Source organism: Spermophilus citellus (assembly GCF_964194105.1).
Source record: "Spermophilus citellus genome assembly, chromosome: 9".
NCBI classification, from domain to species: Eukaryota; Metazoa; Chordata; class Mammalia; order Rodentia; family Sciuridae; genus Spermophilus; species Spermophilus citellus.
This window is the reverse complement of record NC_138191.1, coordinates 24,467,310-24,480,833: the sequence shown is the minus strand read 5'-3', so window position 1 is coordinate 24,480,833 and position 13,524 is coordinate 24,467,310. Positions and strand designations below refer to the sequence as shown.

General features: G+C 40.6%; 1 protein-coding gene across 1 annotated transcript in view; it reads right to left on the bottom strand.

The window, feature by feature from the left end:
- Window positions 1–13,524, bottom strand: part of LOC308655462 (uncharacterized protein) — a gene marked incomplete at its 5' end in the record, with an annotated part of 66,938 nt that overhangs the window by 44,215 nt on the left and 9,199 nt on the right. The window lies entirely within an intron of this gene.

The window sequence follows — 13,524 nt, the reverse complement described above, 5'->3', positions numbered from 1 at the left end:
TGCAGCAACTGAGTGACCGAATAGCGCTTAATAATAATATCTTTGGAGCTGGAGTTGTGGCTCAGTGGTAGAGCGCTTGCCTGGCATGTGTGAGGCACTGGGTTCCATTCTCAGCACCAAGATACAGGCCCATTTTTTTTTAAAAAAAAGATCTTTTAAAAAATAATAATATAGTCATTTATTTATCGTTTTATTGAAATGCTAGTGAGAGCATACTGTTGGGTGTTGGACACAAAACAAATACGGGCCCTGTCCACCGAGTTTCTAGACTAGTGAGCCAGTGCTTTTCAAAGTATAAAATCAAGCATTCATTAAGCTCATACGTATGTGGTAAATACCAGGGAAGGGTGAGGTTTTCTTGTTCTCTGAAGGAAACAAAAGTTGTGGTTCTGTGTTTCCCTTAGAAGAGTGATGGACGCAGAGGAATGGAGAGGGTGCATATATGAAGCGTACAAGTCTGAAAGAGTGGATATCCAATCTAAGTATGAATTTATGTACTAGACTTTGTGTGTTCAGCATATCTCGACTGATGTTGATATGTTTAATTGCATGCCTGTCAACAGTGTGTTCACATTGATATTCAGCTGCAGATAATCTATCAGGAAAAACCTACAGGTGGACATGAGTTATTTTAGGGAAAATAAGTAGACAGTAGGTTTCAAGTTTGAGAGGATGGGATCAGATATGCAAAAGCAGAAGTGGGGGTGTTTATAATCTGGTATGAAAGTAGCCATTTTAAAATTTGTGAATGCACAAATAAATATGCATATATAATATATATGCAAATATATTTTTGATAATTGAATATATAGGTCTTGTTACCCATGTATATTCACAATTTTATGTATGCTTTATATTAATGTAGATTCAGGTATATGGTTATATTTAGGTTTAGTGTTAAATTTTCTGTAGGGTAAGGGTTAGGGTGAGTGAAAAAAATGCATATGGAAAACTAAGAATACTCATTAGAATAACCCATGAATACATGTATGAAAATATAAATAAATATGTTTTGAACTAGGGAAGGTTTTATTTTTTTATTATTTAAAAAAAAATTTAGTTGTTGATAGACCTTTATTTTATTTATTTATATACAGTGCCGAGAATCGAACCCAGTGCCTCACACATGCCAGTAAAGTGCACTACCATTGAGCCACAGCCACAGCCCTGAACTGAGAAAGGATTTAATGTGACACATATGAATACAGGTTTTTTAAAATAGTGCTTCTCTGCCTTCAACACACACACTTGCGCTGCCACTCCCTTGTCAGAGCACAGCCTGTGCAAGGCACCTGAGGCTGCTAGGGCTGCTATATAACCTGAAGGCTGCAGGAGGAAGGGGACCCAATAGGGGGTCTGGCTGCCCAAGCCTCTGGGGACCAAGTTGGCGGTCACTTCTGAAGGCTCCCTCTCTTAGCCCTTGTTCGCCCATTCCTGTTGCCTGGCTGGCCTGGGTGACTATCGCCCCAGTTCCTACACTCCATGGTGACGATTGATTAACTGGGAGAGATGGACTGCAGTGTGCTCAAAAAGCCTATGAAGTTGTGCGAGAACCGCTAAGGCAGAGGCTGTAGCTGTGGCGGCCTCAGAGGCAAAGAGGTTGGGAGATGGTGGTTGCCCTGGGTTGCATGTGAGGGGTGGAGACTGCAGTGCCTGGCGGCAGCTGGGCTGACACCAGTGGCAGCCCCTGAACCCTGGGGCTGGGGAGCACCAGCAAGCACTTGCTGCTCGACTTTTTGCACACCTTTCCTATCAGACAGAGGTTCTGTCCACCTTCTTCAATACAACACCCAGGAAAATAGGCAGGCCAAGGGCTCCAGGATCCTGGAGTCCATCCTGCACGCTCAGGGGGAAGTGCGCCCTCTTGTGCTCCAGTCTCTACTTGGCTGCCATCCTCTACTTTGAGTGGAGCCCAGGCGCCAGGGGCTCAGGGAGGACCTCACCTTGACTCTAGTAGTGCGGACACTCCATCCTAAGCCCCAGTGAAGAGACGTCTGCTTGCTCAAAGGTGGCTGTGAGAAGTTTTCCTCTGCTTACCCAGAATTCTGTTCCAAAACCAGCGCCCCGGCAGACTTCTCCCCAGTGCCATGGAGTCCTTTCACCTGCATTGCAGCTCCACTGGAGCCGCTCTGCACAGGCTGCGGGGACCCTTGGAGATTCTTCAGTTCCTCTACTTCCAGGTTGCCTTCCACGCTGCCTGGAGAGACATGCTGCACGCCCTAGGGATCACAGTCCTATTGAATGTCTCCTCCGAATGCCCAAACCACATGCAAGGATGCTACCAGTACAAACGCATCTGGCGAAAGATAACCACAAGTCCAACATGGGCTCCTGGTTCATGGAAGCCATGGAGTAGGACTGTGCGGTGAAGGACTACCGCGGTCCAGGGATGGTGCACTGCTAGGAGGGCATCCTCTGCTCTGCTACCATCTGCTTGGCTTAGCAGATGATAAAGGAGCAGCTGAGGCTAGAGAAGGCCTTGAGCCGCATGGAGCAGCTGTCCCAGGTGCTGGACACATCCTGCTCCTCCAGGCCTGCCAGCCCTTCAGGCCCCTTAGGGGTACTGCAAGCCCACTCCCACCCTTACCTCACAGTTTGTCTTCAGCTTCCCTATCTCCCTGGGTGTGCAATTGGCCCCCAGCAGACTGCAGGACCAGCACAACCCCAACCTTACCTCCCCAGCACTCAGAGCCACTCACCTAACCCCTGAAACTAAGGTTGCTGCCAGGGATGCCTCTGTGGGACTGAACAAAATATAAATTTGTATCAAGAGTATATAATGAGTCTAATGTCTACTATGGTAGATGTCTTTTTCTCCATTTATCATACCTTCTACTACTGCATAGACTGATAATATATAAGTGCAGTTTCCAAGTCTCATCTGGAGTAAGGATTGCAGTTGGCACTGATTCTTCAATGAGATGAATTCATGTGAGACAAACCTACATGTGCATACGGACGATTCAGGGTAGGAGTGGCATGTAGGGAATTTATGTTCTTGTGAAGAAAGTGAGTATCCTGATCAAGCTCTGGAGTTAGGTTTCTGGCAGCAAGGTGTTAAATGGCCCAAGCTGGGGAGTAGTGTCCACTGGAATATTTCTGTGCTGTGTTTGGACCTTTCTCCTTACTCCATTTTTTTTCTAGCTGTGCAGCATCCAAACAGAGGTCTCTATCCTTCCTAGAAATTTTATAAACTATGGAAATATCTTAAATATATCCCTTAATGTAATATAATTACATTAGATTATATAATTACATGTAATTATATGTAATTAATTATGTAATATAATTCTCCTCTCTACATATAAGACCTGACTGATGCCTTATTTGTGAGGATTGAGTTGATTCACCTAAAACACAACATTGCTGTGTTAATGAGCTTTGATGAAAACTACCTGAAAGAATAACTTTTAGAGGAGAGATTTATTTTGGTTCACAATTTCAGAGTGTTCAGATCATCATTGGCTGGCTCCAAGGCAGAAATATTATGGTGGAAGGATGTGATGGTGGAAAGCTGCTCAGCACATGGGAGCTAGGGAGCAGAGAGAGGGGAAGGGACCAGGACATATAGAGCCCAAGGTCATTCTCCCTCTGACCTTCTTCCTCCCATCATGACTCACCTGCTTACAGTTACCAACCAATAGTTCATTCAAATTTTTAATTCATCAAATGGATCAATCAAGTTGTTGTAATCCAACTGTTTCACCTCTGAATATGGTTGCCTTATTTAACACTCGAGTTCTTTAGGGGACATTTCTAGGTCCTTACTATAACAATTGACTTGCCCATGGTTAATATTTTTTTCTATTATTATCACTACTGCTACACATAGAGCAACTACCACAAGATGTGAAGGAAGAAAGAATCCATTAGTAATAGCAACAGCAAACCAAATACTTAGACAAAAACCATTAGAAAGCTGTGCAAGATCTATTGGAAGGATAATTTAAAATACTGTAATGCACAAAAAAGAGACTTGAATTGATTTTTCTTAGACTCAATATCCTTCATTTTCACTTCTGCCTACAAGATTCATAAGGGACTATAATTTCAACAGAAATAACATGATTTCTTCAATTTTAGAACAAGACAAGCTGATTTAAAAAAAATCAGATTGACAAAGATTTGAAGAAAAAGCAAATTTACTTACTAATGAAAATATAAGACAAATTCATATTCAAAAGAATTGATACACAAAAGTGAATGAGAATGACAAACACACAATCAAAACCTTTGGTGGACTACCAATTTATAGGATGAAACCTAAAATAAGGTTTCATCAAGGACAATTGTGTTTTTCCCCCTTTTTAAACAGCTTTTTAGCAGTAGATGGACACAATACCTTTATTTTACTTATTTATTTTTATGTGTTCCTGAGGATCAAACCAGGGCCTCACACATGTCAGGCAAGCTCTCCACCACAGACTCACAACCCCAGCCCCAAAGGATAATTACTTTTAGTTTAGTCAGTATAGAGTGATATTCTTGATAGTGACTGTAGTGACTGTCACAATTGGTTTATTTAGAACACTGTATATATATATGTGTGTGTGTGTGTGTGTGTGTGTATAAAATTTTCTAAGTAGATTACACTATTCTTTGCCTAAAGAAAATAGCAGTCACTGATATTGTCAAGAGTAGAGCAAAGGGAAGTATCCTAAAGATGCACTGTTTAGAATAGAACCTGATATTACAGAATACATAGGGGTAGCTTTTTCATTTTTACACGTCTCTTTGGCAGAGTCAACACCAGTAGTGTAGTCACAAATGTATATAGGGTATTAAAGTCCCTCTCATTCCACAATCCTCCACACCTCCACACCTCCACACCCCTCCCTTTACCTCCCTCCCCTCTGTCCAATCCAAGGTTCCTTCATTCCCCACCACCCTGCTTTATAGATCAGCATCTGCTTACCAGAGAAAACATTCAGTCTTTGTTTTTTGGGGTATGGCTTATTTTATTTTCTATTCTTAACACTTGTTCTAGGGACTAATATAGAAATGGGAGACAAAAAAAAAAAAAAGAAACTATTTATACAAACTTTGCTTTAAAAGAAAACAAAAAGCCACTGAAAGACCGTTACAGTTTCACCCTGCCTGCCATCAGTGATGTTGGCCTTCAACGTATGGCTACAGCAACATAAATAAACCTCTATCTTACATTTACGCATACTAGGAGCACTCTGAAGACACAAAGGAGGCTTCAGTACAATTGGGGCCTGGCCCACACCACTAAGAAACAAGTAGAGGCTGCCATATGCAAGACTTTGCATAGGCTTGGTGTGGACATCAGTCTCATATTCCCCTGAGGGAAGTTAGATTAGCAAAATGGCACAGCATATTTAATGTGGAGGAGTGGGGGCAGTAAAATTTGGAGAATGAGTGAATAAAGGAAGCAGATTGTGCTAGGCTATAAATGAGAGGGCCTCTTAGCAAGTCATCAATTTCCTTCCTCACATGGACTCAAAGAGGTGAGACCTGATGGTGCAGTGCAAAGTCCAGCCTGGCTTGGCCTAGAGGAGCTACATGGTCAGGTGTGGATCTGTGAAAGGTGCTAGCTGAGTCTCACTGACACTGTCCAGCAGGGCCCTGCTGCTCACTAGGGTGCTTCTAGAACTGCCAAGGAGCTCTACATTGGAACCACATGACCCTTGTGTAGGAGGCAACAATTTCCCCAGAGCTGATTTTCTGAGGAGAGCTGCTGAGGTGAGAACTGTGTTGTGACAGGTGCTGTGTCACTGAGGCTGTTCAGAAGCAGTGTCTCGAGGTTTAGCATGCACTCTTAGGTGCACTTTGTCTTAGTGAGAGGCCTGGTGGTATTTGACTACTGGTATTCCATCACTGCCAGGAAGTCATTCTGCCTTTCTGACTACCCTAGTAGGAGACATTTTTGATCACCTCTTCAGACCTGCACCAGATTTGAAGGAATAGGGCCCAGGTGCTCCTTAGCAGATAGACAGTTGTTCAGATGTGGTGAGGGGGTTAGGCCTAGGCTTCCTCGTGTTTAAGGGACCTGTGGTGGCTTTGCTTCTTTTGTGGCTCCTGGAAGGCAAGAGTCTCAATGCTGGAGCACACAGAAGGACCCTTAACGATTTCACCTGCAAGTAAACAAAAGAATCCTGTTCAGATGGAACTGTTAGACCCCACTTATGATGCCCAGACACTGGAATTAGGGCAAAGCATGCAGGAAGGTATAAACATGGTGGGAGGTGGTAAAAAGAATGAGTCAAGGGGATGCACTGGGTCTGGAGGAGATTCCAGGTTCCAGCTTAGAGGATAAGCTTCCCTGTGCACCCAAATCCCTGGTGCCCCAGCCATAGCCCTACTGCATATCATATGGTCAGATCCTACTACTGTCCTTTTATTACCCAGTTCATACTACATGTTATATGGTCTGAAGAAAAATAAAGGCCTTTGTCATATTCTAGGAAAATAAGGATGGAGCATGAAACATACACATGTAGAAACAGCCTGTACTGAAGAGGACATATTGAGGCAAGTTCCCCTGTTAAGTGTGTGTCTCATTTTTCTTAAGGAGAAGTCAAATTGGCAGGGACCTCAGAGATTATCTAAGTCTAGGTCCACCTTTAACAGATGAAGGGTAGTAGCTCACAGAGGCAAAGGGGCCAGCCAAAGGCATACAACCAGTTGACATTAAGCCTGGAGTTAGAGACCAGAAATCATGAACAAGGAGAGGGTGGGCTGCACACTGGAGGGAGCCAGCAGGAACTGGAGGCTGTGGGTTAACTTGGCAGCGATAGGAGGAGGCTGTACAGAGCCAATCCTCTAAGTGTTGTGATAAGAGACTCAGGAAAGAAAGCAATCCTCAGAGAAGATCCAAAGGGAATTAGAAAGCAAGAGCTAGTTGATATACATCCCATGCTTGATCACACTCTGTGTGTCAAGGCTCTCAGGGTACAACTTAGGAACATTCCTAGAAGGCTCAACTGCTCTGATGTTTACCATATAAGTTTAAAGGTTTAATGTCTCATATTTAAAACAATCAGTTACACATCAAGTTTCTCTTAATAGGATTTCTAGGGAATTATTAGCACAGCATTTAAATAAATGTAGAGAATATCTGATATATATATAAATAAATTTCCCTTAAAGTGTCTTTTTTTCATTATCAGTTTTTTCTTTTATATCCAGGAGACCAAGTGGATCTTCCTTCATGTTTTTGAAAGAAAATGAGGTGTTAAAATAAAATGCTGTTCTTAACCTAATTTTGTGCACTAAAGTCAATTTATAAGGTTATGCCTTATTTGGTTTTTCATAAAGTAGTTCAGGAAAGTCCAGAATGCACATATGGCCTCGAGATCTCTTGGTAGACAACTGATTCACAGGGAGACTTTGAAAGTTTCTTCCCTCAAGGACCAACTGAACTGCATTTCTCTGACTCCTTGCTTGACTGACATCAAGGAGAGAAAATTGGGCTAAAGGGGACAGATGGTGACGAGAGGAGAATAATAACAGGGTAGAAAGCTGAGCGGGCAGGAGGGTGAAGGTATGGAGTCTTAAGAGGAGGCTATCCAGGAGCTAAGACCTGTGCGGTGGACCAGATATCTCCTAGAAGGTAAAGGAGGTCAGGGTCACTTACAGATCTGATGTCAGATGGTGATGTATTTGAAGCAGGCTCTGTGACTGTGTAAGACGCAATCGTTGCTTTAGCTCCAAGTTAGTCCTTGCCTTCTTCAAAACATCATGTGTCCTGGTCACTGAAAGAAGAAAAGAGCCCCACAAAGAAGGAATTTCCAGCTAGGCTCTACTTGCTGGGCATGCATTTTCTAGAGCATTTTCTTCTCACCCCTCAATCATGGCCTATTGCTGACCCCTTTGTCCCTGCTCCCGCTGCAACCACAATTGCTGTAGTCTAGCCTTCACCACACAAGATCTAAGGTGCCAGGACTTCCTTCTCATATCATTAGCGTATATATGTCACACAGAAAAGCAAAAGTTAGCAGATTGATATGTTTCTATTATTTAGGAAAAAAATGTTTGATGGATGGATATTCCACATGAATGTAACTTCCAGTAAAAACTTGTTAGGTACAGTTTCATAAACCACCTTTATGTATAATTTTCTATGTGCTTTCTAGTACAATGCCTTGTAGTGAAACTTCAATATGCACAAAATCACATGCATATATAAAATACATATACATATGCATATATGTGAAATATGTATATGTTAAAATATTTATCAAGGGCTAGGGTGCAGTTCAGTGGTAGAATGAAGAAAAAGAAACCACTCTATAGAGTATGGCAGGTCTGGCACACATAGAAGAACTTGGGTTCAAATTCTCTGTATTACAAAAGTTCATCAAAATGTAAACTATCAATAAAAGGAGTTCCTGCTAAGAGGAGAGTGGGTCAGAGCCAGGTTCCAGTTCAGGCCTCTGGGGCTGGGAACAAGAGGAAGAGCAGGGACTGAGCCATGCTGCTGCATCTCAGCTGGTACATGGGAAAACAGTGACAGGGAAGCCCTGTCAGGAGGAAGTGAAGAGGAGACTCAACACCACACCCACCATGGCAGCTCCAAAAGGGCAAGGCAGCAACCTAATGTATGCTGAGCACTTCCTGCCAGCTGGGTACTGTGCTTAGCAGTTTATAGATATCTCTTACTTACAGGCCACAATAAAAAGTCCATGAAATAGTCCACTTTCATCTGACACTTGAGGTCATTATCTGAAAAATGTGTATTCAGCGCAACAGAGAAAATAAGGATTAACATGACCCAAGAATATCTGGCATGAGAATGTCAAGGCTCAGACTTAGAGAAACCTGAGCAGAAGTGATTGAGGATATGGCCATGGAGGTGATTGGAGAGCGTGAATCAATTGGTGTCCCCAAAAGACAAAACAGAAGACACAGAGTGGAATGTTGTGTCAAGAGGCTGGGGAGTGGGACCTCTGTTAACACTCAAATTAAAACTAGGGAGGCAAGATAGAGGCTGGATATTGAAGAGAGCCAGAGAAATCTGGTGAACATGCTTATCTGAAGAGGCAGGCAAGAGACTGGGGCACAAGTGGATGTCTACCACGTGGAATAAATGTGCCTGCCACCCAGCACATTCCCACAGCCCTGGTTTCCTTAGGGACAGGAGCATTGTGCCACATACTGAGGTCCCCCTAGGTGAAGAAAAGGAAGCCCTTCTAGAGTGTGGAAGGTCTGTGATACTGAGACGGAGCCTAGTGAGGTGGAAGGAAGAGCAACTAAAAAGCCAAGCACCTGATTAGGTCTCTAAGCCGTGTAAACCCAGCTTGTCTATTAATAAGTCTCAGTGCCCCTCTTTGCCAGTTGGATCATGTAAAATATAAAAATGTAGTAAAACCTGTCCTACTATAAATGACATTGGAAAACACAGGCTCCAGGCCAGTATGTGTCTCCCACTTATAGCCAAACTTCCATAGAAATTTGTTTTTGCCTTTTTAGGTTTCATAATGATTTTCTTACCTATATTTCTTTTTTAAGATTAGAACTGTGTAGTTATACATAGTAGTGGGTTCATTCGGACAAAATCATACACACATGCAATTTGACTTCAGTTCATGATTGCCCCCTTCCCTCTCTCTTTTTTCTCCCATTCCCCCTAACATTTCCCAAATCTTTTTCATCTACTCTACTAAACTTCTTTTTGCTCATCTATTAATTTATATTTGATTGCTTCTTTCTACCTATGCATAAAGGTGGCGTCCCCTGTGGTATATTTATATGCCCACGTAACAACTTTTTAAGAATTCATTCTGGGGCTGGGGTTGTGGCTTAGTCGAGAACACTTGCCTCAAATGCCTGAGTCCCTTTGATCAATCCTAAGCACCAGGTTAAAAATATATATAAATATATTGTGTTCATCTATAACAACAAAAAACAATCATCTGCATTGCCTCCCCTTACCCATCTCTGCACTCTGCCTCTCAATCTTCTCCATTACTGCTCTTTCCTTTATCTGTATGATATCCTATCCTGCCCTCCCCATTTCCTTTGTTTTACTCTAGTTTCTGCATGAGAGTAAACATTCAAGTTTTGAGTTTTTGTGTTTGGCTTATTTCACGTAGCATGATATTCTCATTGCTATCCATTTACCTGTAAATGTCATTATTTCATTTTCTTTTATGCCTTTGAAGAACCCCAGTGTGTGTGTGTGTGTGTGTGTGTTTACACACATATCATATATATGTGTCAGAATTATAAAATTTATTTATCTATTAAGGTGATTCCATAATTTAGCTATTGTGAAATGTGCTGCTATAAACATTGAGGTAGCTGTCACTGTAGTATGCTGATTTTAGAAGTTTTGGCAAAATACCAAGGAGTGGGCAGATCCTCATAGGATGTTTACATCTCTAGATTTTTGATGAATCTCTATAGTGGTTTCTGGACTTGTACTAGTCTGCAGTCCCCTTAACACTATACAAGTGTACATTTTCCCCACAACCTTGCCTGCATTTTTTTTATGTATATTCTTGAACATTGCAATTCTGGAGTGAGATAAAATTTTAGTATTGCTTTCATTTGCTTTCCCTAATTGCTAGTGATGTTGAACCTTTTCTCATCTATTTGGCTATTTGTAATTTTTTTGTTAAGAAGTTTCTATTTCATTTTTTCTACTGCCCATTTACTGATTGGGTTATTTGGGATATTTTTGTATGAAGTGCTTTGAGTTATTTATATATTTGGGGTATTAATCCCTAATCAGATGAGTAGCTAACCAAGATACTTTTCCCATTCTGTAGGCTCTCTCTTCACACTCTTCTTTCTTTCCTTTGCTGGGAAGAAGTTTTGTAGTTTGATGGCGTCCCACTTATTTATTCATAGTTTCAGTTCATGTACTTTTGAGGAAGCTGGTGCCAGCAATAATATGTAGAATGTTGACCCTACGTTCTTTTCTAACAGTTGTAAGTTTTCTGGTCTAATTCCTAAGTGTTTGATTCATTTTCATTTGAGTTTTGTGCAGGGTGAGAAATAGGGTTTTAGTGTTATTTTTCTACATAGTTATCCAGTTGTCCCAGAACCATTTATTATAAAAAGGCTCATTTCTCCAATGTATATTTTTGCACCTTTGTTAAGTACCACAGGGCTCTAAGTATGTGGATTTGTCTCTGTCTTCTATTCTGACCTATTGGTCTTTGGGTCTATTTTTGTGACAATATCATGCTTTTGTTACTAGAGCTCTGCAGCATTACTTATTGTCGGGTGTTTTGTATTTAACAGTGGTACCAAAAATAAAAAACAAACTGAAATAGAAAATTAGTTCAAGAATTAGATAGTAGGAGACAACTATGTAGGCTAATATATTAACATCCCAACTTGAAGTGGTGGGAATTACAATATATATATATATATATATATATATATATATATATATATATATATATATATATTTAGGAATACAGTATTTTTCTTTTGGCAGAGCTATTTTTGTTTAATACTTTTACTTTATTTATTTTTACGTGGTGCTGAGGATCCAATCACTGCCTTACACATGCTAGGCAAGTGCTCCGCCACTGAGCTACAACCCCAAATCTAGGAATACAGTATTTTTATTGAAAATTCTTTTTTAAAATATTATTTTTACATAATAGCATATTTTGGCATACTATACATACATAGAATAATTATAACTTGTTGAAAATAGGATCCCCCATTATTGTGGTTGCACATGACGAAGAACTTCATTGTTTGTATATTCATACATGAAGATAGGAAAGATGTGTCTTATTCATTCTCCTGTCTTTCCTATTACATGTTCCCCCCTTCTCTTCATTCCCCTTTGTTTAGTCCAATGAACCTCTAATCTTTCACTCCCTTGTTGTGAGTTAGCATCCACATTCTGCCTTTGGGTTTTGGGACTGCCTTATTTCACAAAGCATGATAGTCTCCAGTTCCATCCATTTACTGGTGAATGATATAATTTTATTTTTCATTATGGCTGCGTAGTATTCCATTTTGTATGTATACCAAATTCTTTATCTATTCATCTGATGCAGGACACCTAAGTTGGTTCTGTAGCTTGACTATTGTGAATTGAGCTGCTATTAAATATTGGAGTGGCTATGTCACTGCGGTATGCTGATATTAAGTTGTTTGGCTATAAAGTGAGGAGTGGGATAATGGGGTCAAATAGTGGTTCCATTCCACGTTTTGTAAAAAAGCTCCACACTGCTTTCCAGAATGATTGTACCAATTTGCAATTCCACCAGCAATGGATTAACTGAATCTCTTTCCCCACATCCTTGCCATCATTTACTGTTGCTTTTATTTTTAATATTTACCATTCTGAGTGGGGTGAGTGAATTCTCAGTGTACTTTTGATTTACATTTTCTAATTGCTAAGGTTTTAAATACTGCAACCTCTGGATCAACCAAGTTTAGGCAGCTTTTCTGATCTCAGGTTTTTCTGTACTAAATCTGTGTTTCTCTGTGTTCTCCCCTCCATTTGTGGGGAATCTTTGCTGCTTTCGGTACCCATGTGGCAGGTGCGTTGGCGTCTACATATTCTTATTCTTTGTTTTTGTACTCAAATTTCTGATTCCCTAGTCCAATTGAATGTACACTATTATATTTTGTGAAATTCCTTTTTCATCAACCTCAGTAAGTGGATATATTCCTGCTGCTAAGCTATGGATTCAACCTAGGTTTTGATATATATATACACACATGTATTGCTCAGCCATAAAGAAGAATAACTTTATGATATTTGCCAATATATGGATGAATCTGGAGACTACCATGCTAAGTGAATTAAGTCAATCTCCCCAAATACAAGTATGAAATGTTTTCTCTGACATTCGGAAGCTAATCTACACTAAGGATTAGGAGGGAAGAGGGGAAGAATACAAGTTCCAGGTATTAGACAAAGGGAAATGAAGGAAAAAGAGTACGGTAAGGAAAGGAAATGAATGGTAAGAAAAGGAATGAACCTGACATAATTTTGCTGTGTACATATAGGAACACAATGCAGAGAATGTTACCTTGATGTACATCAAAAGCCTGGGGTCCTAATTAGATTAAGATATATTCCATGCTTCTATATGATATCAAAATGGGCTCTACTCTCATGAATAACTAAAAAGTAATAAAAAACAGAATAAAAAATGACACTTTAATTTGCATGTTTAAGTTAACAATCCAGGGGGCTGGGTTTGTGGCTTAGTGGTAGAGCACTCGCCTCGCATGTACAAGACCCTGGGTTCGATCTTCAGCACCACATAAAAATAAATAAGTGAAATAGAGGCATTATGTCCAACTACAACTAAAAAAAATATTAAAAAAAAGATAACCACCCAGGTTTGAGTTAGACTTGTTCCCTATGAAAACCCCCAGAGAGAGATCCATGTGCTAGTAACTTCGGAAAGACTCATTCCCAGCAGAAAGAGGTAATGAAGTCAAGGAAATCAGGTACAGAAGGCAAAAAAGTCTAGAAAGTATAGAATTTAAGGGAAGGTAGCATGTGTCTGAAAGATGCTCTTCATAAGGTTGGGACCCTAATCTGACTGGGCTTCCCTGTGTCAGTTATCAAGA